The following is a 27,003-nucleotide window of genomic DNA, read 5'->3' on the forward strand; positions in this document are numbered from 1 at the left end:
ATGTAATTGTGTGGAGGAGTATAGCCTTACAGTCTAATAATGAAATGTAATACATGATAGAGCACTAGGGTATAATGTTTTTACTGGCACAAGTTTCGGATGACTGTACTCATTAGTGGTGAAGCTAAATTATCACAGACTATGTATGCTCTGCAAAAAAAAAATCAAACATACCAAATACTGACAATTTATTCCATGCTTGCGGAAATATGAGGTTTATTTAATGGTCATCAGTTATGACCAATTAGTTCATGATATAAACATTTTCTAGAGAATCTGATTCTTTTCTGTGGTAAGACAGGTTATTGGCCAAGATAAATTTTTGTTTTCCATAAAAAGTTTATTTCACTAATGCCTGGTATGTTTCACTGACCTGTTGTTATGAGGGTAGGTTTTCATTTGTCCACGTGAAGGTGGGTTTTTTTAATTATCTGCTTGTTCAGTACTTTGCATAAAGGTACACTGATCTTTTACTAGAGGCTCAAGTCTCAATAATAAGATAAAAATCAGTAACCTCACTTAATTATGACCCATCCCTGCTGCAGTACTGACAAATCACCATCACCATTCTGCTACAGTACTGTCAACATCCTGACTTTGTAGACTGGATCCAATTCTTCGGTGGGCCACACCTGGCCTGCAGGCCATAGGCTTCTGGCCCTTGCCTTTCACATGTGTTTTCATAGGGGTTAGCCTACTTTATCAGATGCTATGAAAGAACTGGCAGAAAGGAAAGCTTCTCCGCAGAAGGGAAAAGGATGCCACTACGGTGCTCTTGGTCTAAGTGTCAATAATTAAACTCCATTGAAATTGTAACTAAACATAAAATTTGGCCCAATGTAAGGTGAAAATATAGAATTTACATGCATAAATCTCATAACCAAAAGGGAGAAAAATTAAGCGCTGTAGACAGGAGACAAAAAGGTATTCTGAAAGTTGAGATAAAGTGGAGAGTGAACTGAAAGACACACAAAGTTGCCTTAGGCAGCAAGTGATACAAAGCAAAAAATTAAATCCGTTAAGGCCCTTTCCAAAGGTGACTAAAGACAGTAGGAGCCTTCCCCCATGTAGACTGAGGTGCATGTAGTCTATTTTATTGGGAGACATTTGGATGAAAACCTAAAAACTGTAGGCCTACCCGCTCTGTATGGACACAAAAGATCCAAAAAGATAGAAAGCACTATGGAGCTAGATTAATTAATGGGTGATAGATCCACTAATAGCTATTAAACAGAACAGTTAGGGATGTGTCCTTCTCACCCCTGACTTATCTCCTCATACCCTGAAGCACCCTTCAAGGGATCTCACAGCAGCCCTTTGTGCCCTGGTACCCTTTTTGATAATCTCTGCTCTATATAACCTCTTCATATATTCTTTCACTAAAACATGCCTTCATAACTCTGGCAAGACAGGATACTGGGCTAGATGGACCATTGTTCTGACCCAGTAGGTACATCTACATGTTCATTAATGTGCCTTAGACACTGCATTTACTTTACTACTTCCTTAATAAAGCACTAACTAAATGCATAGTACCCAAAGTTACTGTGCAGTAGCACCAACATATGGTTATTTAGTGATGTTTACTTTGCATTAGCCAAATAACACTGTGCAACAGGCTATTAGCATGGTTTTTGCTGTGACACGCTACTGCACAGTGTTATTAGGCCAATGTGCAGTAAGTGTCTCGTGCACACCCAGTATGGCACTTCTATATTCTTCTGCTCTTATATGTGTAACCCTTCTTCTGGGTTCCAGTTGAGAGCAAAAATGGCCCAAGTTTACATTTCAGCATACCCCCTAAGTTATAAGAGTGGCTCAAGCCCCAACCCAGAAATCTGGGAACACTAAATTTACTGGGGCATCCCGTATAGACAAAACCCACTCCTCACAAGCAGTGTAAACACAAAAACCCAAATTTATTACAGAGAATAAAAAAAAACACAAGAAAATGCTTAATATAATTTTAAAACACTATTAACTACAAAGCAAAGTCTACAGGTGGCACCCTCTTGGGGAGGCTTCACCCATGCCCAGACAGTCTGGGACTTGGGGCTCCCTGAGGAGTAGTTCTGGGGGCCTTCACTCCTATACCTGCCCTTCATCAATGGCCTGGAGAGGGGGGCCAACACTGGAGAGTCCTGAGCTGCTCCTTGGGTTCACTGTGCTGTGGGGAGCTGCTCGAGAGCATGGGTCCTTCTGCATTGCAAGGGGCTCTGTTGCTCCTGGAGATGTTGTAGAGTACCGACCTCCACTTCCACATGGTGGCTTTGAGGAGATAACTGCAGCTGTTGTCTGCCTACCATACCCCAAAATTCCTGGTCCCAATCTCAGCTCTGATGGGCAGAAAACTATAAAAGAACTTGAAGGAAAGGTCAGGTCTATCTTGGCTTGGGCCTGAACTACAACTAGCACCAACCACACCACTTGGTTGGGACATAAACTATAAAAGAGACAAAAGGAGACCCAGGCATATCTTGCTAGGCCTGGACTGAGGGACAAAAGTTGGCCAGGTCTATACTGTACTGAGGGCTAGCTCACCAACAACTGCTAGGTCTCACCCTAACTCAAACCATACTAGCTTCACCCTGGCCCAGATCTGCCAAGCAAACATATGGCTGGAGTTCAGCCACACAGCTAGGCTGAAAGCTAGGTGTTCAAACACACAGCTAGGCTCAAACCATGCCAGACTTCACCAGTGTGATACCGCAGCCAGCAAAGTGAACAAAACTCTGGCTTGCATCTACCAATGCATCTCAAGCAAAACCCAGGAAGTCATCCTCCCGCTGTACTCAGCATCCAATTATGGGTTCCACAATTCAGGAAGGATATGGAGAAACTTGAGAGTCCAGAGTAGAGCCACATGCATGATCAGAGGGCAAGAGAACAGGCCTTATGAAGAGCGGCTGCAAGCCTTAGGACTCTTCAGCCTGAAAAAGCACAGGCTCAGGGGTGACTTGGTGGCAGCCTATAAGTACATCAGGGTGAGCATCAGGATCTGGGGGAACACCTGTTCACCAGAGCACACCAGGGGATGACAAGGTCTAATGATCCCCTGGGGTCCCCTGTGCCTGCAAGATGGTTTCAGGCTGGACATAAGGAAAAACTTCTTTACTGTCCAAGCCCCCAAGGCCTGGAATAGACTCCCCCCAGAGGTGGTGAAAGCACCTACTCTGGACACTTAAGAAACATTTGGATGCTTATCTTGCTGGGATCCTTTGACCCAAGCTGACTTCCTGCCCCTTGGACAGGGGGCTGGAGCCAATGATCTTACAAGCTCCCTTCCAGCCCTAATGTCTATGAAATCTATTAAATCAATGAACACCAATAGCTGTGAAACAGCAAAAAGGGCCCAGGACCATGGCTGCAGCCTGTACATCCAGTCTCAGCTATACCACTATGCTGAGACACTACCATTACAAAACAGAGGGAGCCAGGCCCATGTCACCAGTAATTGCCAGGACCCCATTCCTGGTCAGTCTGCTCCAGAGATTAACACCCCCGTGGTATTATCCCACTCAAAAAAAAGGAAGGGGTGGGGGAAGAGGGAGAAATAGAGGTTGCAAACTCCGAGACAGACTTTCTCTCCCTGTACCTGGATCTTTCCCTTCACATAGCTTTCACTCTCCTCTCCAGTAGAGAAGCAAGGTGACCCCCCCGCCCCCTGACCACAGGGAGCAGTTTTTCTGGCTCACAATTCAGCTGTGCAGTTCTTAGCAGCCCCAGAAGAAATAGAGACAAAATTTTAGTTGAGTTGTTCTTGTACGCCCGAGCATTTTCCAATTAGGGAGTACCACGCTCCAGCCTCTCTCATACTTAGTCTGCCTGGAGAATCTTCTGCTTCTTCTGGCCAATGAGACCAGAGGAGACCCCAACTTTCCATGAGTACAGCACATGGCCAGAACAACAGGGGCCATCTTGCCCACATAAACACACACACACACACACACACACAACACAATACACAACAACCAAAAGCACACACCTTACCATACACAACCCGTGGGTGGGTGTTACATACATATTCACAAGGGTTGGTGTTATATTTTGTATTCACAAGAGTTGGTGTTATACTTGCAAGCAAATGTTTCCTCTCTTGTACAGTGTTGTCCAGAGGAGACTGCTTTTCAGTGATGACACATTATACATTAAATCCTACTATCCAATCCACACCTGCAAACTGTTGTTCCTGTGCCTTAGTGAATCTGATGAAGTTCTGAGTTGATGCAAGACATTGCTTACAGATAATCCCCTTGATTTCACTGGGATTCCTTGATGATTCACTGGTACATTAACACAAATCTGATTACTATGGCCCTGTCCCTGTAAAGTCATTTTCTGTCCTTTGAGATGAAAAATATGTGTAGCAAGATGTCATCAACTTGTGAGTACTTCTCACAAAATCGTCACTTCCCCTCTTGAGATGGCAGCAAAATTTATCAAACAAATAAAACACACTTGAAATAAAGTTGAACAAGCCAAAAACTGTATCACTTTAGCTCACCTTCCTACCCCTTCACGCCCTGTAGGAAATGATCCCAACCTCTCCCCTTAGGATCTGGGGGTAGAGCAAAAGCCAGCATATAACAGCATCTATACATTCTTTACCTACAAAGCTAGTAGCAGTTTTCTTACCTACCATAATTTCTTTCCCTAAACTTGCTAAGGTTTTCCTAGTCTTCTCTCCACTACCCAAGACTACTTTTTCTCTCTCTCAGCAGTTGCTTCTGTCATTCACTGGGTCTTGGTTTACAACTAAATTTGTGAAATGGGGTAGCCTGAATCCTGAGAATTCCTTAAAAGGTCAGAATACCACAACCTAATTGTCTACATAGCTTTATTGCTTGCATTTGTTTCCTGCAATACATTGTATTTGTTGCTTGCCTGGTTTCTTGCATATGTATATGTACTTTTTAACTATAAATGTCAGGCAGTTATTCAGATTACATGCTGTCTGGTCAGTACACTATTTGTTGAAATAGGTCTTCATGGTAGCCTACAACAGCCTCAGGATGAAGTAAGCAAATGCAGCAAAAAATGGGAAGGATCCAAAGAAAGAGAGAGAAGAAAATAAAGGTGTTGGGAGGGTTCAATAATGTCCTCTGACTCTGATCTGCATTGAAAAGGTTTAATTTAAATAAAAAGACCTAGGAAAAGATCATCATATATACTAAGTAGACACTTCTAGAAATTTGGCATGGCCTGGCCATGGTTTTTTTGGTTTTTGGAGTGGCTCTCAGTTCCCCTATTCATGGTTAGCTGTGAAAACCTTGGACAAAGTTCCACTGTAGTTCTATAGCAATCTGTACTATATCCATCATTCTCACAACTATCCATGAAAAAGCAGGACAATGCAAGCCACATCATTTAATCTGAAGAACCACAGCCCTGCTCCTTTTACTTCTAAATCTGGGACCCGTAATCAAATGTTTCTTTATTATGAATATTTTCTCTTTCTACTTTCCCACTATTGAGGATCAGTGAAGTATTAATGTAAGTAGAACATTTCTAACAAGTCAATGATGTCACTCTAATATTTATTAGGGTTGTGCAAAATGGGCTGTATTCAATTTGGATTTGGATTTGGCTCAAATCAGGGACAGTGATTTGATTAATTGATTTAGATCACTGTCCCAATTCAATCTGGCCAAATCTGAATCTGAAGATTTGATGCTGATATGGGAGAATCAGCGATTCAGCCATAGACACAGCTTTAAATATTTTTTCTACATATCCCGAGGTACCAGACATGGCTTGTGAATGCTGCGATGGTGGGGTGAATGGAGCGCCCCACAGAAGTGGGGGGGGAGCCATGTGTGCTCGGCTATGAACCCAGAAGTGAACCAGAAGTACTTCCACTCCACTTCTGGGTCCACCACTGAGCTCACAGGAGGTCCCCCTCAGCTTGGCAATCAGGCACAAGGGGACCCCAGGTGCACCCCAGACTCAGGAGGCACTAGTTGCCCAGCCAGGGGGGTACAGGGGGTCCTCCTGCACACTCCCTAGCAGACCCAGAAGTGGAACAGAAGTGCTTCTGGTCCACTTCCAGGTCTGCTGTCGAGCATACTGGGGACCCCGCCATACTCCTGAGGGACACTCCGTCTGCCCCACCATATCAGCATTCACAAGCTGCCTGGTACTTTGAGGTATGTAGAAAAAACATGTAAAACCGTGTCTATGTCTGAATCATTGAATCTTTCCAAATCTCTACAAATCAATTCAGAAGATCCCAATTCGATTCAGACAGGTTAAAGGGTCTCCTGATTCAATTCAAATTCAGAGATTCGGCCACCAAATTGGGCCGAATCTCCGCTGAATCAAATCAGTGACCAAAGCTTCACACAGCTCTAATATTTATGATATTTCCAGTTATTCATGGGAATGGACTCCTGTAGACACTCACAAGATTATCATATTTCATCTTGGAAATTTCACAGAATGGCAAATGATAGCATTGCTATATTATTTCCTGATACTGAATTGTGCTTACAACCATAGTCCAATGACATAGCTAGAGGTTACCTTTAATGCTGTTGTAAACCAAAACCTAGTGAATGGCAAAATGTGGACTTGATTTACCATCGAGGTCCATTTCCCATCTGCAATGCCTGAAAATGTGTCTAATGCAAATTTAATAAAAGTTATGCTGCAATCCCTTGGTAGGTGTCTGTGTGAGTCTAATATCTAAAGGCAATTAATTCTGTGGGAAATTAGAAAGCTTTGAGTGCAGTAGCAAAATTTTTAATGGTTGCATTGAAATAAATCACTGTCATGTTGCCATCTGTTTTTCTCTTGTTCACAACAGCTCTTTTGTATTTTTGTTTCCTCAGAACTCTATTCCAAATGACTTATTGACACTGAGTTTTTCTAGTTGTTTTGTAACTCCCTTAGAGACATATCTCCACCAACCTTACATTTTATCTATGCCTTACCTTGCTTACTTGTGATAAATAAGAAACAATTGCCAGAATTTAATTGACCTCTACAGCATCTAAATAAGACTTAAGTAGAATTTTGGGGTGTCTACCTATACACAAACGTGAAGGTTGCTCCGATGCACTGGAATTCCAGCGCATCAGAGAAGACTCATTTAATCACAGTGTAGATTCATAAGCATTCACACAACTACTGAGTGTGTTCAGTGGGCTGTGCTCTAGTCAGGAAGGTAACCAGGTCCATATACATGTAAGTCACAACATTTTATCCAGCAGAAAACCCACCACCATTGTTTAGAGAAGAAGGCAAAGGAGGATGTTTTCCATGTTTTAGCCCCAGTAGCACTGTGCTCTAACCACCAGACCACAAGCCACTTTAATCAGGCCCTTTGCAGTATTTCTTTTGAAGCTGTCCTTCTGGCAAGCAAGAGGAGGAAATACACAGAGCCAAAAAGAAAGAACAAGTTAGTGAGATACAGCTGCTCTGGATAGGAATAGGTTCTGGGTTATAACTTGGACCCTTGTTCCTAATGGGGCAGAAGTTTCCCCATGCTATCCATTCATTTTATCCAATGACTATTAAATAAACTGGTTCATCTTTAAGAGGAGGGCTGGAGAAGGGTCTAAATAATGCCTCAGCTGTGGCTTCATGGTTAGAGTGATACGTTAGGCAGTCAAAGAGATAGATTCAAACCCCATAAGATTTCACTGAAATGAAGGGCTCCCCACTTAGTAGAATAAAAGGATTCACCTAATTTGGCACTTATAGATAGGGACCTACCTAAATTGCAGTGAGACAAAGGGATTTTTATGGGCCGCTTGCAGTGTGTGGAGCCAATTTCATGGTCTTTGTGATGAGCTCCACCCCCCACCCCTTGCCGCTCATTGGCAAGGGGCCCAGCAGCCTCATTGCTGAAAGGTCAATCACTCATCTTCAGACTACAACATTACTGCAGCATTGCACCTGGCTTCTTAAAAGATGGTGCCAAAAATAAAACCCTTTCACTTTCCTGGCTGGTGCCCTTACTGAGTCTATATGTCACTAGTTCAGCCTCTCAGTAGCTCTCTCTCAAACCACCTGCTTTATGGCTGCAGGGATTGCTATACTTTCTTTGTATTCCAGTAACTATTTTTTTTTTCAGGGTGGGAGGGGTGATTCCATGCAAAATGATGGATAATGCCATTTATCACACTGATCTTGAAGAACCACTATCCCTACTTATAGACACATTAGGTAAAATAATCATCATCGTAATTAATAACTGTGAACACTTTCTTGGCAAGTTTAAGCCAACTACCAAGTGATACTGCGAGAATAACTAATTTTCACTGAAGTTCCTAGCTGGGCTGGTATTCTTTAAGTGTCCAATACTGATTTTCTTGTCCCTTGCCCTACAGAGCTTGTACTAGCCACTGCTGGAAAAAAAAGAGTTCTGGGCTGGGTGATTTACTAATCTGATTTTATATGACAAATCCATTGTATTCCTCAGTTGTAGATTCTCCTAGATGCTGGTGAATATAGCCAAAGTTCAGAGATTTTATTCCATTAATTGAAATATCAACAGCTATGGCTAAAAACTAACTAGAAGAAATAAAAAGGCAAGAGGAGGGTGGTAGAGCTGTGCAAAATTTTGCCGTCTGTTTCCATTCGATACAGCTTCAACTCATTTTGAGCTCGAAACAGTGAAATCGAATTGAAATGAAGGGCTTCAAAATAGCCTTGAAACAAAATGAGGCTAGTCAAAACATTTCAAAAGCTTTTAAATGTTTTGAAATGTTTCGAAGCCAACAGCAAGATGATGAGAGACAGGGGAGAACCAGGGCTGCGCTCCCAGCACTAGCTGGGAGCTCAGCACTGGCTGTCCCTGTCTCCCGTTGCCAGGCTGTAGGAAGCCAATAACAATGTGCGGCAAGAGAACTGAGCCCAGGCTCAGTTCCCCTCCCTAGATCCCTGCTGCGATCAGGCAGGGGGTGCTGGGATCGGGCGGGGCAATCGCAGCAGTGCGGGGCCACCCCCAGCACTGCAATTGGGAGGAGCCCTGGCGCTGTAATCGGAAGGGGGTGGACAGTCAGCCCAGCTGGGCTGACTTCCCAACCCTGGCACAATCTAGCACTGGGGATGGGAAGTCAGCCCAGCTGACGAAACGTTGAAACAGTGTCGAAACAACCTTTCTGTTTTGACGGAACAGAACAGCTGTTTCGAATTGAAATGAAGTTCAAAATGGAACACTGTCTGTCGACCCGTCGAAACTCAAGGCAAAATGGAACAATGCCATTTTGCACAGCCCTGGAGGATGGTATTGCCACGTGTAAAAAATATTTGTAATTTTATGCAATTATAATGCAAATGTAAATATTTATATTTGCAAACTGTAATTCAGCAAACGTATAACAATAAAAGACTTTAGGTAAGGGAAAAAAGAATGAAAAACAAAAGAATTGGTAGTGAACATCATCTATATACTACCATCACTTGAAGGATGGCCCAGATCTCCAGGTATGCCAAACCACTAGATGCTGTATTCATACAGGATTTTAAATCCATAGGACAGGTACGTACATTCAAACCTGTATCTTCCAAAATGTTCTAAATTATGGAGAAGAAAGTAAAGAACTAGAAAACAACTAGAAAATACAGCATCCAATTGAAGGAGAGGCCATCCTGGCCTCCATGTTAAGGCATCTCTGAATGGTAAACTTACCATGTTCAGCCACAGCATCCTCAAGCACAGTGCACTGCTCCATATGGGATGGTTGCTTAATTAAAAGCAGTGTAGCCCTTTCCATGTAGCATCTCATAGGTATGGGATAATTAGCATTCTTAATTAGCTTTCCTGATATGCTACACAAATATATACATATAGCTACACATATAGCTCTCCACTTATGATTTAAGAGGCAGCCTGTCCAGAGCAGCACCATGTGCTTTAAGGCACCACTTCCAAGCACTGTAAGTCTATTAGGTAGACATGGCCTTATTAATAGTGAGGAAACAATTGGCAATTTGAGGTTGTCTGGGATGGTTAGTACTAGAGAACAAACAATACAGTATCTCAGTTCACCTCTGAAAAACACATTGTCCCAGACAGCAGCACAATGGCACTACATTTCAGGCTTAAGTATTTCAGAGAGAATAAATAAGGTGCAAGTTGGAAGAACAATTTAATCCATCACTAAGAAAATGGCTTCAGGAATTTATACTGAAGACACTATGATTCAGGCACAATAGGATTTTGATCTATTTAGCTCTCCAAAGGAAAGATTAATGGATACCACAAGCTTAGTTTATGAGAAGGGAACAGTCGGTATTATGCAGACTGGACAAGGCTTTTACATTTCTAGTTTTTAAGGTTCCATGATACCTACATAGATATTCTCTAGCAATTAAACACTATATATTTTTCCATGAAAAGAGGGGTAAAGGAGAAAGGCCAGATGTTTATAAGCATTTTAGTTTCGTTTTGGTTTGAACATAATCTGCTGCCCTTGAGTTTCACAAACAAAATATCAAAATTTTAATATCCAAGAAATGAAGCAAATATGCAAAAGAATAAGAGTAGGTTGTATGGACAAAAGAAGAAAATTGAAATTGTTTCTTGTCTGGGAAGACCTTGAGCAACTAGTGTTTTGATGCTGCAACGGTGATTAACGTGTCCTATAATCTTTCATCTTCCAGGCAGTAGCTATTAGGTGGTGCCACACAAAAGCATTTATATTCTTGGTTGCCTCTCATTCCCTTAAGTTTCCCATTCTATCTTCTCTCTTTACAGGGGAGCCAGATTCATGAAAAAACTAGTTTTAAGTCTGTTATTTCTAGAGCATGTTAAATCATGAATGTAAAAATGAAATAGAAACCCACTTTAAGAATCAGATAACAGCTTAATCCATGTAGATAAGGGTGGTATGGTCTAAATTCCAACTCTTCTTTCCATTAGGAGCCAAAACGATGAAGGTAATTGATGATCAGGTCGGAAACACTGTAACCGAATACAAAACTGCTAAAATCATTTTTCTTTCATTTCTTTAAATCTCACTAGCTGAACACTCATTGTTGCTTCTGCATTAATAGATTCTCATCAGGGTAATGTGTATCATTTTGCATATAAAGCCAGAAATGTTTAACTCTTTGTTTATTGGCTTTGTTTTCAGTGGTTGTGGGAGGATTAAGTTCAGAAGAGACAATTTTGTGCATCAACTGTTACCTCCTGCATAGAACAGGTCAGAGAATTTCACCCAGATAAAATTATATAATACGGTTTAAATAAAAATAATATATGATAACTGGTTCCATGAACTGAATTTGAAATAACTACTGAGAACTGAAAGGCTGTGTTTCCTATTACTAGCTTCCAAGTGCCAGAAATATCCAAGGAGCAAGCAATTGTACACTTTCCAGTTTCCTTACAGACAATTTCTATAGGTATTCTGTAGGCAAATATTTGATGTATAATAAAAATTGAAATGAGGACAGCATAAGTAGGATTCATTTACTGTCAAAATAAATACTATAAGGATGGAAGTTATTCCCTTTATTTGTATTATTCACTTTCATGCATTAAGTAAAAATCCGAATGTTTTAATTTATCTGAAGGTTCTACAGAATTGTGTGTGTTACAATATATGGAAAGGAATTCCAGTTTTGCAAAGTGATCTGAAGCCCAACCAAAGTCAACAGAAATATAGATAAGGCACATGGCAAAAATCCAGTTATAATGCAATGGTTCTGTTCTGTGGGGGTGGGAATCTGGATATCACAGTAATCCCATTTCTTTTTCAACAGAGATAAAATAGATGTCACAGATGAAGCTTAGCTCACCCTAAACAAGACTCCTTTTTGTGCTCCCTCTTCCTTGCTCTACATGTGCCCATAAATGGATTTCCAACTGCAGCAGAAAGAGTAGGGCAGTATTAAGAAGCGGGTAAGATGTCCAGATATAGACACTGTTGTTTTAGTTTTTTTCACATGTATTCTTACTTTTCCTTTTCTCTGAAACACAAAGCTGTAAAGTATTTCAAGAATGCCCTGACTATATTCTGAATGGAAACTGATGATCCAGATGCTCAAAGGAAATTCCTAAGCGTTTATATCTGTTTATCTCCTGTCCTCAAAATGGTATTTTTTTCTGATAGCTCTTACAAATAGGTATTGTAAAAAACAAAAGACAACTGACCACAGGCAGCTAACATGCTTTTAATAATTTCTAAACATGTTTAGCCCAGCATTTGAAACATATTAGCTAACGTGGTTGTAATTGCTATTTTCTTATTGTAGGTATGGCCTAAGAGGAAAAATAGATAACTATGCCATACAAGAAATGAAACATGGCTTACAAAATGCAAAACTACAGTAGTAATTTGTCTAAGGCAACCTTGTTCAACCCATAGCTGGCAGGCCAGATTCAGCCTGTGGAGCCATGGCATCCAGCCCGCCAGGTTCCTCACAGGTTCAAAAATTTGGTGGCAGGAGAGCGGTGACAGATAATTAATTGCTGCTTCCCTGTTGCCAAATTTCCAGAACCATGGGAAGTCCAGCAGATCAGATGGTGTGACCATGTGCACAAGATCAGGCATTTGGCACCAAGCCAAAGTTGCACGGGGCCTGATCAAGGTGCACAGTGCTGAGCCAAGGTGGCTCAGGCCCTACTAGGATATGTGGGGCCAGGATGGGGCAGCACATGGCCTGATCTGGGGCGCACAGAGCAACATGTACATGAGATGCTACTGTGCAGGGGTTCCTGCACATTTATTTAGTACTTGTATAAGCAAATACTAAATAAATGCAGAGTAACCAGAGTTACTGTAACCAGAGCACCAGCGAATGTCTTTTAAGTGATGCTACTGAGTAGTAGCCTAATAATAATACTGTACAGCAGTGTATTAGCACTGTCAGTGCTAAGCAGTATTATTCAGCTACTGTACAGTCACCGTCTTGTGTTGGTGTGCCCACAGGGGCCTAACCCTGTACAGGTTTCCCTCACTTTGTGCGGGTTCTGTATGTGCAAATTCACTCTTATGCGATGATCCTTTTAATACCAAAAATTGATTATGTGCAAGGTAAATTCACTCTTATGTGATCGGTGTGGTAGAAGCCTGCAGTCAGCTGCTTTGTGCATTATGGGAGTGATGTGCACCAAAACATAGTCTCCTGTGTGGATCTGTGCTCCTCACTCATTGTCTGCAACATGTGTTTCTGTAGTTGCCATCTCCATTATGATAGTGCCCTGTGCTTGTGTGTACTGTCTGCTGTTGGTGAGTACCAAAATTATCTTGAAAAAGTAGTAGAAATGGGTCTGGGGGTCAGTACAGTTGAGGTCTTGGAACATATCCCTATTTGTTACATTGTAAAGTGAGTTCCCTTTATGCGAATTCAAGTGTTGTGCCATTTTCCAGGAACGCATGTATAACATAAAGCAAGGAAAATCTGTACATTGTTCCTGCAGGGGATCCAGCCCATGGACCAGCCCTGTGCCATTCATTCACCCCATGGGACCAAAAAGTTGAGAACCACTGGTCTAAGCCATGGTCTTTCAGCACAAAGTTGCTTTTCAATGGGTGCATCTACACATGCACTCTACTGCGGGGTAGACTAATTAGCTCCTCATTAAAGCATCTCTGTCTACATGTGCACTAGTATTAGAATGCAGTAAATTAATTAACTGTGCCGTAAGATCATACTGACAGTCTTAGGACAGAGTAATTAACTGCAATGAAATGCACATGTAGACAGTGACCCTGGGCATAAATTGCACTCTGTCAGCCAAGGCAGCAGGGGGCCAGACTCCTGCCTGCCACCTAGCTGCATGGCTCTGCATTTTTCAGTAGTCTCGTGCCCCAACTAGCCCCTCTACTGGCCAATGCTGCCACCTGGAGCCCAGGGCTCACCCCCTGAGCCTGCTGCCAACCCAGGCATGCTCTGTCTTGGCTCCAATTGCTGGTCTCTAGGATGTAGGTGTAGACACTGCATCCAGGAGCAGTGTACACAGGCTGAAACAGCACTGGAGTTTATCCCTTTGCATTAATTGCATGTGTAGATGTCTAGTCAGGAAACTTAGAAATTAACTCATTTAATTTTATGTGGAGGATAAATTAAGTTCTAAGTGCCATATACTAAAAGGTGGTAGTTTATCTAAAAATGGTATTAATTTAGATGAAGTTAGGGTGTAAATTTAAAGCAGAATGACTAAGTAATTCAAAATAAAGCATTCATATACCAAAATAGGAATGTCCACACAAGTAGCTCATCAAGAATAAGTAATTTGGAATAGCTACACATCACAATTCTAGCACTAAGAAGCAAACATTTTCATCATACTTTCTGCTTAACATAATGAAATCTAATGGGAAAAAATCATAATTAAGCAGTTCCTTAACTCACTGTTTCCTGTGGCTCACTGTTTGGTCTTCATGCTTGAAACAACCATAAACTCTGATTTAGCAGGTTGCTTTGCACCTGATAATACTTACATTTTCTTAGTTCACATATTTTGACATTCTTTAATAATATATTTGCTATACTTGTCAGTTTAGAAAGGGAACTGGTTGCTTGCTACAAGCTTCCTAATTTGCTGTCCTTTGTACCAAATGTATTATATTACAAGAAACTGATCAATAAAAATTGTTATTTAGTCCATGATTTTCATCTAAAAGGTGCATTTTTAGCCTAAAATGGAATACCTTGTGTTCAAGGTCATTTCTGTTCTGTTAAAAATGAAGATAGTGAACAGGAACAGTCAGTCTGTGCCACTATGACAAACAGTTTTTCCCTCACCAGTTTGGTAATATATTTTTTCACTCATTAATAGTTCTAACCAGCTATTCATTAGTAGGCAGCTACTGCTAGAAAGTCCTTGTAAACAAGGTGATTTATCTCTGAGCTACTGCTGCCAAGCCTTAGACAACACCACTTTTAGGAGGCAAACAAGGCTAGATGTTCCAAGCTGCTTTTATTCAAACTTTCCAAAGAGCACTATTTGAACCAACAGAAGAACCAGGTCATCCATAAAAGACATCTACAAGAGGTGAGCAGGAGGTGGAGTTTGTTAACCATGGAAGGGGAAAAAAAAGATTAAGGTAAACACATATCTGCATAATAGTAAACAAAGCCACAGCAATCCCAATTTTAAAAATATCAGCATATACCAACAGTGAGTTAAAATGGTAATCAATTTACCATTTCACAAAAAAATAACTGCAATAAAATTGCTGCAAAGTGCACACAGCAAAGCTGAGAAATCCTTGTGCTTCCTTCCTTTCTCTCTGTGTTGCATCATGTATTACATTATCCATTGGCATCGTTGGGCAATGATTTCCACTGTGTGACAGGGATTTTGAGTTAGTATTCCTGGCCAAGATCATGTGACTAGGGACAGAAAATAAACTTCAGTTCATTCTAGCCAGTGTTCAAAAGATTTGTAATTTTATTATAACATCTAAAATGAGACTGTTAATGGTTTGGAGGAAAGACCCTGGTTTTGTATGGATTTTTGTTTTTTTGTTTTGTTTAAAGCACCAAGGACCTGATCACTTAAGTAAATAAGGCTTTCCAGGCAAGCTCGAACACATATTCTCCAGGGACATATCACAATGGTACGTGCCTCTCCTACCTCACCAGGGGCAACTTGCTGTGTGCCAGAGTGTGCATGCAGGGGCATTCCTCGGGCACAACTAGAAAATTAGGAAAGGACAGCAAACTACAAAACTTGTAGCAAGCAACCAATTTGTGCTGCTGTTCGTTGTCCCTGGGGAATGCACATTTCAGCTTATCTGGACGTGCCCAATGGGCTTTGGATCAGGTCCTCGGCTCAATTGATTTACCCTTAGTAAATAATATTAATGGTTACCATCTGAAATGCTGTAGCTATTCCCTCCACTTAGGGAAACAACAATGAAACATGAGATAAACATGCAATATCTTTCAGTAAATAATAACTATTAGAGCCAGCACAGTAAAGTAACAAGGGAAGTTATTATATTTGTAACATGGATTATACTAAGGTTTAAATATTCAGGAGAAAGCGTTTATAAAAAAAGCATTGCAAGAAACAAATTCTTGCACTGGGAATACTCTGATTTTTTTTCCATATTTCCCTAAGGCACTAGTGACTTTTTGTCAAAAGCAGGAACTTCTCTTTTTCTAAGCTATAGATTTTTCAGACCTGGTACATAGGGGTGCGCAGAATGTGCCCTACTCAATTTGGATTCAGATTCAGCCTGAATCAGGGCCAGTAATTTGATCCATTGATTCAGATCATTGTCCCTGATTCAATTTGGCTGAATCCAAATCTGATGATTCAATGCTGATTCAGAAAATCAGTGATTTGGACACAGATACAGCTTTAAAAGTTTTTTTCTACATACCTTGGGGTAGCAGCGCAGCTTGAGATTATTGTGGTGCTGGGGTGGATGAAGCATCCCACAGGAGTACGGGGGGCTCTCCAGCATGTTTGGCAGTGAACCTGGAAGTGAACCGGAAGTACTTCCAGTCCACTTCAGAGTCTGCTGGGGAGCACACTGGGGGGCCCCCTGTGCCCCCCCAGCTTGGCGATCAGCCACAGGGGGACCCCAGGTGCCCCCCCCGACCCAGGTGGCAGCAGTCACCAAGCCAGGGGGGTGCAGCTGGGCCCCCCAGCATGCTCCCCGGTGGACCCAGAAGAGCTTCTGGTCCACTTCCGGGTCTGCTGCCAAGCACACTGGGAAGCCCCCTGAGCTTCTGTAGGATGCTTCATGTGCCCCAGCACCACAGCAATCATGAGCCCCTGGTACTTTTAAAGCTGCCTCTATGTCTGAATTGCTGAATCTGTCCGAATCTTTCTGAATCAATTCAGAGGGTTCTGAATCAATTCGGAGAGATTAAAAGGTCCTCTGATTCAATGTGCCAGGTAAGTGGGGCGGAGGGACCCAGTACAGCTGAGCCGGATCCGGAGGGGAAGCCCCCCGGGTCCCTTATAGCTGAACCGGTAGGGAGCCACGCTCCTGAGCCACGCAGCGCGAACAGAGCACACAAAGCATTTGCGCAGGTGTTCGCGCCAGCGGGGAAGCAGGAAGGGCCAGGAGGGAGACTCCTGTACGGGTAGAGTGAAGACACCACACAGATCTAACAAACAGCAGCTTATACAATGGTGTCAACAAGGAGTGCTGCTAGGGCCTCTGCCCAGGGGACCATGCCTACCCGGGGCTGGTCTGAGGCCTCCACCCAGACTGAGCCCATGGGGGAGCTGGTGTCCCCCTGCCTCCTGGCCTGCGGGGGATCCCCAGCAGGGCCAGGGGGGGCAGAGATTGGGGGCCCCCACACCTGTCCGGCAGGTGCCCGTCTTAGGGCTCTGGAGGTGCAGATGAGGGAGCTCCGGGAGGAGGTTAGCAGGCTCAGGGGCATCAGGGAGGCGGAGGATGAAATTGACAGCTATTTCCTTTCCCTGCAGGACCAGGCACCCAAGGAAGAAGCACCCCGGGGAGTGCCCTCCACAGCAGAGTGGCAGACAGTCACATCTAGGACCGGAGCTGCTCGCAGTAAACCGGTACCAGTTCCTCCAGGCCGACTGGAGAACAGGTATGAGGCTCTGGTGACGCTGCAGGAGATGGAAGGAGAGGAGGAAACCTCTGGGCAGGAAGCAACACCACATTCTCCACACTCCGAACAGGTCTAGAGAACGAAGCAGACCCAGAGGAGGAGGCGTCGAGTGATCGTCATAGGTGACTCCATCCTGAGAGGTACGGAAGGGCCCATTTGTCACCAGGACCCCTCAACACAAGAGGTATACTGCCTGCCCAGAGCAAAGATTCGGGACATGACGGGAATAATCCAGGCCAGGATTCAGCCCACCGATTACTACCCCATGGTCCTAATCCATGTGGGTACTAATGATGCGGCCAGGAGAAGCCCCAATCACCTGATGACGGACTACCATGCTCTGGGCGGTGTGCTGAGGGAGATCGGTGCACAGGTGGTATTCTCTTCTGACCTACCAGTGAGCGGACATGGAAGATGACACGAGAATTGCATTAGAGAGACCAACTGGCGGCTTCAGAAATGGTGTCTCGAGGCAGATTTTGGCTTCCTTGACAATGACCCGCACATCATGACGAGGGACATGCTCAGTTGCGATGGGCTTCACCTGTCCCCCAAAGGTAAGCATGTGTTCTTTTCTTGGTTGCCGGATCTCCTCCGGTGGGCTTTAAACTAGGCTCATTGGGGGGAGGGGAAGATGAGGGCGGGGGAAGCTGTGGACCACCAAACCATGTGGCACCCACAAGGACAGTCCAGCCTGAAGAAGGAGAACATCGGAAACCTGCAATCCATGGGGCGGCCAGCAGTACACCACAGGTAAGCAATAAGCAGGTAAGCAATAAGGGGCCCTTTGGGCATCAGAGCTGGGGGGCAAAAAAGGCACCAGTCACAGGGCTCAAGTGCCTATATACTAATGCTAGGAGCATGGGGAACAAGCAGGATGAACTAGCACTCCTGCTTGCAGAAAACACCTACGACTTAGTAGGGCTATCTGAAACCTGGTGGGATTCTTCCCATGACTGGGCGGTACATATTGAGGGTTATAAACTGTACAGAAAGGACAGGGTGGGGAAGAAAGGGGAAGGGGTTGCGCTCTATGTCAACGAGCAATATACTTCGACCCTTTTCAAGATGGAATCGAAGGAGGAGAAAGTAGAAGGATTGTGGGTTAGGTTACATGGGGGTCAAGGAGAAAGGGATTTGGTGGTAAGGGTCTGCTACAGACCCCCACACCAAGGGGAAGAACTAGATTAGGGGCTCCTGAGACAGCTCTCAAAGACCATAAAAACTAAGGAGGCGGTAGTCATGGGGGACCTAAACTACCCAGATATCTGCTGGGAGACACAGACAGCAAAGTCCCACCATTCACGCAGGTTCCTAGCCTGTGTACGGGTCCTTCACCTGAAGCAGGAGGTACATGGTCCCACTAGGGGGAATGCCTTACTGGACTTGGTATTGGTAATGGGGGATGATATGGTAGGGGACCTACAGATCGGTGGTCACCTGGGGGACAGTGATCACCAAATAATAGAATTCATCATAAGACGTCGAGTTGGTAAGGTAACTAGTAGGGTGAAAGTGCTAGACTTTAGGAAAGCTGATTTCAATGAACTCAGGCAATTAGTCAAGGACGCACTGCAGAGTAGGAGTTTTGAAGAGATGGGAGCCCAAGAAGGGTGGCTGTGCCTTAAGGAAATGATCCTTCGGGCACAGAGGGAAACAATCCCAATGCGAGGAAAAAGAGGGAAAGGGCCCAGAAAGCTTCCCTGGCTGACCAGAGAAATCCAGAGCAGCCTACGGGCTACAAGGGGAGCATATAAAAAGTGGAAACAGGGAGAGATTACCAAAGAGGAGTATACCTCCTCTGCTCGTACTTGTAGGGAGGCAGTTAGACGGGCGAAAGCTACCATGGAGCTGAGGATGACATCCCAGGTTAAGGATAACAAGAAATTGTTTTTCAGCTATATAGGGAGTAAAAGGAAGGCACAGGGAGGAATAGGACCCCTACTAAATGGGCAGAAGCAATTGGTGATGGACAGGGGGGACAAGGCTGAACTCCTCAATGAGTTCTTTGCCTCAGTGTTCCTAAGTGAGGGGCAAGACAAGTCTCTCACTGGGATGGTAGAGAGGCAGCAGCAAGGCGCCAGACTACCATGCGTAGACCCTGAGATGGTGCAGAGTCACTTGGAGGAACTGGATGCCTTTAAGTCGGCAGGCCCGGATGAGCTCCATCCGAGGGTACTGAAGACACTGGCCGACGTCATTGCACAACCACTGGCGGGAATTTTGAACACTCGTGGCGCACGGGCCAGGTCCCAGAGGACTGGAAAAGGGCCAATGTGGTCCCCATTTTCAAGAAGGGGAGGAAGGAGGACCCGGGCAACTATAGGCCAATCAGTCTCACCTCCATCCTTGAAAAAATTATCAAGGCTCACATTTGCGAGAGCCCAGCAGGACAAATTATGCTGAGGGGAAACCAGCATGGTTTCGTAGCAGGCAGATCGTGCCTGACTAATCTAGTCTCTTTTTATGACCAGGTTACAAAACGCCTGGACACAGGAGTAGAGGTTGATGTCGTATACTTAGACTTCAGGAAGGCCTTCGATGCGGTATCCCACAGCATACTGGTGAACAAGTTAAGAGGCTGTGACTTAGATGACTACACAGTCTGGTGGGTGGCGAATTGGCTAGAGGGTCGCACCCAGAGAGTCGTAGCGGATGGGTCGGCATCAACCTGGAAGGGTATGAGCAGTGGAGTCCCACAGGGCTCGGTCCTAGGACTGATACTCTTCAATGTCTTCATCAGAGACTTGGACAAGGGAGTGAAGTGTACTCTGTCCAAGTTTGTGGATGACACAAAACTGTGGGGAGAAGTAGACATGCCGGAGGGCAGGGAACAACTACAAGCAGACCTGGACAGGTTGGACAAATGGGCAGAAAACAACAGGATGCAGTTCAACAAGGAGAAATGCAAAGTGCTGCACCTAGGGAGGAAAAATGTCCAGCATACCTACAGCCTAGGGAATGACCTGCTTGGTGGAACGGAAGCGGAAAGGGATCTTGGAGTCCTAGTGGACTCCAAGATGAACATGAGTCGTCAGTGTGACAAAACCATAAGAAAAGCTAATGGCACTTTATCATGCATCAGCAGATGCATGACGAACAGATCCAAGGAGGTGATACTTCCCCTCTATCGGGCGCTGGTCAGACCGCAGTTGGAATACTGCGTGCAGTTTTGGGCACCGCACTTCAAGAGGGATGCGGATAACCTGGAGAGGGTCCAGAGAAGGGCCACTTGTATGGTCAAGGGCTTGCAGGCCACGCCCTATGAGGAGAGACTGGGGCACCTGGACCTCTTCAGCGTCCGCAAGAGAAGGTTGAGAGGCGACCTTGTGGCTGCCTATAAGTTCATCATGGGGGCACAGAAGGGAATTGGTGAGGTTTTATTCACCAAGGCACCCCCGAGGTTTACAAGAAATAATGGCCACAAGCTAGCAGAGAGCAGATTTAGACTGAACATTAGGGAGAACTTCTTCACAGTTAGAGTAGCCAAGGTCTGGAACGGGCTCCCAAGGGAGGTGGTGCTCTCCCTTACCCTGGGGTATTCAAGAGGAGGTTAGATAGGCATCTAGCTGGGGTCATCTGAACCCAGCACTCTTTCTTGCCTATGCAGGGGGTCGGACTCGATGATCTATTGAGGTCCCTTCCGACCCTAGCATCTATGAATCTATGAATCTATGAATTCGGATTCGGAGATTTGGCTACCAAATCAGACTGAATGTCTGCCAAATCAAATCACGAACTGAAACTTTGCACAGCCCTACTGGTACGTAATTACTCAAAAAATCATCAATGGACAGATGAATTAACTAGTTAACCAGCTCTATGGGCACTTTTACAGAGGCTCGGGAAGGGAGGGGGATGTGCTTTAATTAGAGTGACTCCAACACTGCTATATCACATATATTAGCATCCCCGCACTTAAAAATGGCAGCGGAGGTGCTTGAACAAAACTCATTCAATAAGCTTTAATTCAACCACCCCAGCCACCACTTTTAATCATGGAGACACTGACACACAAGATGTAGGAGGCTGCTGGAGCGTGGTAATTGCCATACTCCAGCAGACAGCAAGTACTAAATGATGGTGCAGTACCAATTGCACAGTCAGGGGCATGTGTAGATGTGCCCAGTGATGAGTAAAATGACTCCTGTATATCTATTCTGACTGTCTATATAACCAATTAATAAGCGTTGACTTCAGATGGGGCACAAATAGTTCAAGCCCCAGTGCTCTAGAAGAGGCGTTCTCAAACTTTGTCATAATAAGCCTCACTTAGCTATGAAAAAATGACTGTGCCTCCCCATAGTTTGCAAAAACAATACAACAAATTGAAAATAGTAGGTCTATAGGCTACACAAAACAAATAAAAAAGTTGATGGGATTTGATCAATAAAGATTAGCTAGAGCTTCAAAAGTATTCGTTTTAAGTTCAAGGGCAGTATAAATGGAAGCAGTTAAGTTAAAACTTCACTTAAACATTTTAGGAAACATGATAGCAAACAATGATATGTTAATTCAAAATAAAATCCATCAGTCCTACATTATCAATGGGAGGGGTATGTTTGTTTCCTCACTGCACAAATTAAAGGAATTTGGGGTTGCAGTGTAGAAAAGAAGGGTTCCTATACACATGCAGTGAGGCTGCTCCAATGCACTGTAATTACAGTGTGTCAGAGTAGACTCGATTACTTGAGTCTGCTGAAGCGTGGTAATTACCATGCTCCAGCAGAATCCTGTGTCACGTGTATCAGCATCCCTGTGCTGAAAAATGACTACAGGGGCACTTTAACTAAAGCTTGTTCGACAAGCTTTAGTTAAAGCACCACCACCACCATTTTTCAGCATGGGGATGCTGATACACATAACACTCTGGGCACTTTAATTAGACTGGCTCTTTAAGCCAGTATAATTAAAGCCCCTCCCCTCCCCTCCTCCCCCCCCCCAGCCACTCCTGGAGCATTTGTATAAATGCCTGAAGAGACGTAAGTCATCTTCAACAGAAAGCCAGGACCTACGCTTTGTTTTGATTGCAGGTAATGCCAAGAAGTCTGACTCAGATAGGTAGGTGGAAGAAAAAGGAATGAGTTTTCAAAGAGCCTGGTGTGTTAACTCAGGAAACTCAGATCCCACCAATAACCAAAAGTCTGCAGCTGGCATTTGTGAAAATTTGTGCTGCAGTTCCTGGTCACTTGACAGGTTGATAAGGCTTTCCTCTTCTTTTGAAGACCATATATCTGTGGGGATTACTTAAAGGTGAATGGGTTCCTGATTCACTAATTACATTTGGGTTTGCCCACTTCAGGAAAATATTCCCAAAATTGCTTCTGCAGACCCCCTAAGTGCTGAACAATTACATCCTGGATATTGTCAACTGACAGATCACCAGATTGTTGCACAATATCCTTCAAGCGTCACTGAAATACTGTGGAAGTGGGGAGTTATAATTGGCAAGAAAAATAAGGGCTTAAGCGCATAGTTCACATAGTCTTGCCAGTACCTTGCCCCTAGGCAGCTAACAGACTTCTGCGTGTAGCAAGAACTGTGTGAAGTTTGTCCCTATCTCTTTGCATAAAATGCCAAAAATTCTTGAATTAACTGGGCGCAACTTTATAAACTTTACAGCTTTTACTGCAACTGAAAAAACAATGCTGAGCTCCGCTGGCATCTTAGTACCCAGTGCCTGTCTGTGGATCATACAGTGATTCCAGGTAACTGTTGGGAAGCCACTTCTTCTACCATTGTCAAAAGCCCACTATGCCATCCTGTTACAGACCATGCTCTGTCGTTGCATATTCCAAAACAACATCCCTAATCAAGGCCTGTGTCTTGGACATAATATTTAATGGTTTTAAAAGCTCTTCAGCAGATGCTCGTGTGGGGAGCATAACAGAAATTCCTCCTTTAATTCGGTTGCTATAACAAAACCAATATACACCAGTAGCGGTGCAGCATTTGATATATCAGTAGACTCATCTATCTGAATGGAATAATATGGGCAGCGATGAACACTTGTTAAGAGCTGCTCTTTTACATCAGTGGCCATCTCTGCAATACAGTGTGAAACTGTGTCATTTGAAAGCAGGATCACATCTAGAAGCTGTAATGCTGCGTTCTGTCCTATCATCACCAAGCACATATCCTTTGCAGCTGAAATTCGTAGTTTCTCACCTATGTTATGAGCCTTGCCTGCTTTGGCAATGTGCAAAGACACATGGTAAGAAGCCTCAGCAGCTTTCATGTTAGCTGTGCTGTACATTTCAGCAACTTTTTTTTGTCCTGTTAACTCATTGAGCTTCCTCTGAAAAAAACCCTACAGGTTTAGATACTAAGGTAGGGTGTCTTGTTTTAAGATGCCATCATAGCTTTTGGGGCCACATACTGTCATTTGCCAGTACACATTGAGGTCTTGGTGCATCGCTGGACCCACTCCATGTAAAACCAACCTTTAAATACGCTTTGTCGTATTTTCGACCTTTACGTTTTGCTGAAACCTCTGCTGCTGCCTGCATTCTCTTTGACTTGGTTTGTACACTTCTCTCCCTTTGTCACAAAATGATCCATTTCTAATTTAAACTGTTTCTCATTAAGCGTGCTGCTGAGGTTTGTAAGTTTACTTACGAAAAACGATGCAACGTATGTTTGACGTGTCACAGCTGCTAGGTAACATTAGTACATTAAACACAGTTTTTGCATTATTTTATTTTTAGTTATTTTAAAATATAATACATTTTAAATATATACATTTTTTTCAGCTCAGCCAACTTCTCTCCAACAAGAAAAAAGACTCCCACTCGTGCATCCCTTAACATGATGCTGTGCCTCCCCAGGGAGGCACGCCTCATAGTTTGAGAACTACTGCTGTAGAAGAATCCCACTTATTTTCTCTCTTACCTCAGTGGATTTTTCTTATATCCTTGAAGAAATTACTATTTTATTATATGCATCATGGAATCTAACACAAAGCTCATTGAGATACAACTAGACTATTTTGAAACAAGCTTACAAATAGGAATTCTCAATTTAAATCCTAAATATATGAGCATGATAAGCTGCTTTACTCTTCCTCAACTCTGTTTTGTTTCTATCAGGACCATTCTTTCCCTGTGAAACTAGTAGGTAATTCCTACATCTAATCTCATCCAACAATCACAACAACAGAGATAAAAACCTCTTAATAAAATGGAGAAGCAGAAAAAATAGAGTTGGGCAAAACTGATATATTATGTACCTAAAAAATATATAGCAAAACAGGAAACATACCGAGAACTATTTTGGGGGGCTCAGTTAGGAATAGTTAAAACTCTGATTGCTTAACAGTCTTTGAGGTTCATCACTCTGAAATTATTTGCAGGTTTATCTATGGTGTATCTATCAATCAGTCAATTCTTTGATGATGCCTGGGAGTCTCAAAGGCAGGAGGAGATTGTTTTGTGGACAACTAGGCTCTGATTACCAGGGAAATTTTGCATGCACATCATCTGACATGATTAATCTTCTATAATGTCAAATCTGAGAAATGGCAAGCCTTGTTTTTGTTTCAGGGCTTCTATTACAGTTCATTAGCACTAGATTTGGTTTAGAAAGATTCAGACAGTTCACATTTTCAAGGAAAAGCAAGGGCAACATTGGACCCCTGCTGAACCAGATGGGACAACTGACAACTGATGCCCAGGAAAAAGCCAACCTATTAAATGGGTACTTTGCATCCGTCTTTCATCAGTCCCCATGGGATGCCCATGCCCACTATGGGACAGGGAGGTCCGGGTGAGGGAGATCCCTTGCCCTCCATCAATGCTGACCTCGTGAAGGAACGCCTTGAGAAGCTGGATACCTTCAAGTCAGCCAGCCCTGACAATCTACACCCCAGGGTTGTCAAGGAGCTGGCGAGCATCATAGCCCAGCCTCTGGCACAGATCTTTGAGAACTCCTGGCACTCTGGTATAGTGCCCGAAGACTAGAAGAAGGCCAATGTGGTACCTATCTTCAAGAAAGGGAGGAAAGTGGATCCAGCAAATATAGGCCCATCAGCCTCACTTCTATCCTGGGGAAGATCTTAGAAAAGTTTATTAAAGAGGTCATCCTTAATGGACTGGCCAATGCCAACATCCTGAGGGATAGCCAGGATGGGTTTGTTGCGGGTAGGTCTTGCTTGACCAATCTCATTTCCTTCTATGACCAGGTGACCTATCTCCTGGACAAGGGAGAAGAGATTGATGTCATATATCTTGACTTCAAAAAAGCCTTCTATCTGGTATCCCATAATCACCTCTTGGCGAAACTGGCCAATTATGGCCTTGGGTCCACCACGATCAGCTGTCTGGGAAATTGGCTCTGTGGTTGGACCCAGAGGGTGGTAACTGACGGAAGTCAATCGTCATGGTGCCCTGTGACCAGTGGGGTCCCCCAAGGCTCTGTCCTTGGACCCATATTGTTCAACATCTTCATTAATGATGTGGACATTGGAGTTAGAAGCAGGCTGGCCAAGTTCGCCAATGACACCAAACTTTGGGGCAAAGCATCCACACCAGAAGACAGGGGGGCGATCCAGACTGACCTGGACAGGCTCAGAAAATGGGCAGATGAGAACCTGGTGGTCATTAACACTGAAAAATGCAAGGTTCTCCACCTTGGGAGGAAAAACCTGCAGCATCCTTATAGGCTCGGTAGTGCTACACTGGCTAGGACTACAGAAGAAAGAGACTTGGGGGTCATCATTGACCACAAATGAACATGAGCCTGCAGTGCAATGCTGCGGCTAGTAAAGCGACCAAAACGCTGGCTTGCATCCATAGATGCTTCTCAAGCAAATCCCGGGTTGTCATTCTCCCCTTGTACTCGGCCTTGGTGAGGCTGTAGCTGGAGTACTGAGTCCAGTTTTGGGCTCCACAATTCAAAAAGGATGTGGAGAAGCTTGAGAGAGTCTAGAGAAGAGCCACACGCATGATCAGAGGTCAGGAAAACAGACCTTACAATGACAGGCTGAGAGCCATGGGACTCTTTAGCTTGGAAAAGCGCAGGCTCAGGGGTGATCTGATGGCCATGTATAAGTTTATCAGGGGTGACCACCAATATCTGGGGGAACAGTTGTTCACCAGAGTGCCCCAAGGGATGATGACTAGGTCGAATGGTCATAAACTACTACAAGACCGTTTCAGGCTGGAGATAAGGAAGAATTTCTTTACTGTCTGAGCCCCCAAGGTCTGGAACAGCCTGCCATCAGAGGTGGTTCAAGCACCTACATTGAACACCTCCAAGAGTAAATTGGATGCTTATCTTGCTGGCATCCTATGACCCCAGTTGACTTCCTGCCCTTCGGGCGGGGGGCTGGACTCAATCTTCCGAGGTCCTATCCAGCCCTAATGTCTATGAAATCTATGAAAACAATGAAATCCTCTTCTTTTAACAAGAAATGGTGACAAGCTCATGTAAATAGCAAATAACTTCAGGAGGATCCCAAAAACGGAATATTCAAGAATATTTGTGTAAAGCGCCATAATTACA

This window comes from Alligator mississippiensis, chromosome 1, assembly GCF_030867095.1.
Source record: "Alligator mississippiensis isolate rAllMis1 chromosome 1, rAllMis1, whole genome shotgun sequence".
NCBI classification, from domain to species: Eukaryota; Metazoa; Chordata; order Crocodylia; family Alligatoridae; genus Alligator; species Alligator mississippiensis.